Raw genomic sequence first — 3,586 nt, 5'->3', positions numbered from 1 at the left:
AACCCAGAACAATAACATTCTACAGCCTAGAAAGAAGCCATTCGATTCAATTGTGTTGGTGTCATCTTTTCAGTTCATCCATTCATTTAATTCCATTCCTTTGTCCTTCCTTGCATCCTTTTAAGAACTCCTCTTTCAAATATTTATCAACTAAAGGAGATTCTTAATCATGCATTTTGAAGCTTTTATCCTTTGCTCTTTGGAATTACTTTTATATGAAAGATAATGATGGTTATCAGTTTTGAAGGTGCAAATAGTCAGGTTTCAGTTGGAAAGCAGTAAACACTTTGCAATTGACAGTATCTACATTACCTATATGCAAAGCCCAAATCATCCCGATCTCAATACCTCTGACAATTTCAAAAAGTTTAATTTGAAGTAATATTTAATACAGCTTGTGTCCTCCAGCATTAACTCATTGCCTTCATTTCATTCCTCTTTTTGACAAACAGATTTTGTTGCAGATGGTGTTATCGCTGTCTATTATGTTGGAGGCCAATTTCTTCCTGTGCAGTAATGAGGCCTGTTTGAAATATGAATGATTTTACGGTTGATAAACATTTTGACATCTGGAAGTAGTTCCTGCCTCAAATTGATCTCCAAATAACCGGTCAGTATCTAATTTTTGACACAAACTGCCTGACACCCAATACAGCTTTAATGAGAAATATGATCAGCAATATCAATTATGGATACACTTCCAAGTCTGAAATGCAATTTTTATGATTTATGATGAGTGGGGCAGAAATTATATATAATATGTTATTGAATTTTTCAAATTGTGAATCTTTACTATGAGAAATCTGAGTCACCCTCAGATTTCTATTAAAATACTCAGTTTTTCTTGTCATAGATGTATGAAGCCATCAAAGTAATATTCAATTAATTTCAAAGTCAAGTACAGATCCTTTGGCATAGATTTTTGGCAAGGCATAAATTTTGAATGTGGCATTACTAGAAGGGCTGGCAGAAACTCCTTTCACTTGCTGGCAAAATAGTGTTCTTGTTAATGGCTCGCTAGACTACTGGGAAAGTATGAATGTTGGTCAAGGAAGGTTGAAACAAAGGAGTAACTTACCTAGAATTGACATACTGAAGGGCACAGCTTTCATTTTGCTATTCACCTCATATAGAAAATGTAGAAGTAAGGGTCTGTCTAGTTTAGACTGATTTTGATTAATACAACTTGATGAATGCTTACATGTGCCATATGTCTTGTGGATGAGTCCGTAGATATCCCAGGGCAGTGGCATGATGTGTGTTGCATGGCAACAACAGTCTTGGTGATAAAATTCCAAAATCGTGTGACTTACAAGAACTAGGGGAACCAAAACTAAAAATTACTGAGGGGACGGGGACACATCTTTGTGATTGGTCCACAAAATGATGCAAATGATAGACAGACATTGCGTAGCTTAATGCTGATAGGATAATGTTTGCCACATAAGAGGAGACTGTTTTGTCATTGGTGAACGTCCAATAGCATTGGAGTGCACAGACCCATGGATTTGTATGTTCGGAGAGCTGGATGAACCTTTGCAGAGGTAACAGATCTCTCACAAGCTTGTGTATTAAATAAAGAGGTTTCAACAGAAGAAGAGTCTGAGTCCTCTATTCCTTGAGATATGCTTCCTGAAGATGGTACCACCTTTGGTCCTGGACAAGGAGAATCAGGAGTGACCCTCCACAAAAGATTCATTTCCTGATACATTGAGTCATAGTCATACAGCACAGAAATGTTTTTTATTAAAATCTTGTAATCATGGGTCTGTGCCCAAAATGATACTGCCTATGCTTGGCAGTGATCACGAGCATAGGCAGGGGACTGGAGCAGGGCACTAGAAATGGGGAGAATCCACCCCATTGAGAAGGAGAAGCAGAGGAGATGACCCTACAGTATGGTGGCCACATGGCAGACCAGTGAGGGATTCAACAGCTGAAGGACACACACACACAGGCTGCTGGCAACTTGCAGTTGAGCAATTCATGAAACCGGAGTTTGTGAGGGTTCTGAGGATAGTAAGCTATTGAATGCTTCCTGATCAAGTCAAAACTTTGGATCTGGATCTCAGGTTGCCAATGGATTGAACAGCGGTCTATGACATTGCACAGGCTGCGGGAGCGCTGGAGGCAAATTTCTGGCAACTTAGTGTCTCTGAAAGTACTCTCTTTTGCTACTCTTTCTCTCGTACTGTAAGGGCGCCGGGCAACACTGATGACAACTCTGTCTGGCTTTTGGCAGGCAGAAGGAAATATTGTCTAAATTTAATTTTTTGTATTATTACATGATAATAAATGAATTGTGGAATACATTGAATAATAAGATGGATCAAATGTTCATATAAGAAAAAAGTATAAAAATATGGATAGAGCAGATGCTTGGTTAAATTCTTAAAGGTTCAACAAGTGCCAGATAATATTGCAATATATATTAATGTTCCCACATGGAAACGGTGCATCAGTAGCACCAGGACAACTGTCCTTTTGGCTTTTTTTTATTCCACTTTTCAGAGTTATGTGGGAAACTGCTTGAGGCGGACTGAATTCCTTCATTTTTTTAACATTTTAATTTTTCTCTGTGAAGCAAGCCTGTCTTTGGAGGTTAAAATATCCCCAATGTTTAAATTTAATTCACCAACTGGGTACAAACAATACAGAATCAACTTTTCTCAGTCCATTTTCCTCTAGGAACTGAGCTGTGACAGGCACTTTGAACTGACAAGGACATCGGTGCTCCAAAATTCAGGCTTCTTTTCTTTTAAATGTCATTGGCTTTTATCAAAATCTCTCCCAAGAATTTCAGCAAGATTGAAGGCAATTTAAGTTAAGTCAAATGGAACAGTAGAGTTGAGTGGCAATGTGTCTTCATCCAGGCAGATCAATATGATTTGGGTTTGATGTATTATCATTTCAATTTAATCAGGCTGCCCGTATAGATTGCAGGTTTGTGACCTTTTTTCTCCTCACGTGACCTGGTTCAGTTTCTTTGCAATAAACTCCAATTTGTATCAAATATGGTGTACATTTTTTTATATGTGGCATTTATTCAGCATCTCTTGAGACTCTCAGTTGCTTGGAAAATGATGAATTGTAATCTGAAGAAGGCTACGTTAATGAAGGATCAGAAATTTATCTTTCTGATAAAGACGTTGAACTAGTTGAATTTATCTTGGTGCCACCAGGTTCCTCAAGTAAATTTCTTGAAATAAACATTATATTTGTAGCTTCATTGTCTAGCATACCCTTCATTATACCATTTTAATGATCAAGTTTCACGAAGACTGCAGGTGGCATTCCAGGAACTGTCTAATAGTAAGGTGCTGGCAAGCATTCTAAATTACATGCAGACATCCATTGGGTCACATCACCATTAGGTCAAATCAAAGCTCTGCAAACTTGCTACATTAAGGCATGGACAATAAAACTGTTACGGTACTGATTTGCCATAGTTTACAAACAAATAAAGAATGCACTCTCTTGTTTCTTTCAGCACACCAGGATTTTGACTTTCTTTTTATTATTCACTAGACTCAACTCCCCAAACACCACCCAGCTAAACTCTTCTGACCTTCTGATTGGCTCATCG

At 37.9% G+C, this 3,586-nt stretch overlaps 1 long non-coding RNA gene across 1 annotated transcript; it reads right to left on the bottom strand.

Annotated features, from left to right (window-relative positions):
* Positions 1-355: 355 nt before the first annotated feature.
* On the bottom strand, positions 356-1,332 carry LOC138742898 (uncharacterized). The gene is made up of 2 exons (XR_011344509.1): positions 1,202-1,332; positions 356-523 (listed from the first exon to the last, which is right to left on the bottom strand). It is a non-coding gene; the product is annotated as an uncharacterized lncRNA (long non-coding RNA).
* Between the last annotated feature and the right edge of the window lie 2,254 nt (positions 1,333-3,586).

The sequence above is a fragment of the Narcine bancroftii genome, chromosome 9 (genome assembly GCF_036971445.1).
Source record: "Narcine bancroftii isolate sNarBan1 chromosome 9, sNarBan1.hap1, whole genome shotgun sequence".
Classification (NCBI taxonomy): domain Eukaryota; kingdom Metazoa; phylum Chordata; class Chondrichthyes; order Torpediniformes; family Narcinidae; genus Narcine; species Narcine bancroftii.
The sequence above is the reverse complement of the archived record's forward strand: the minus strand, read 5'-3'. Positions and strand labels throughout refer to the sequence as shown.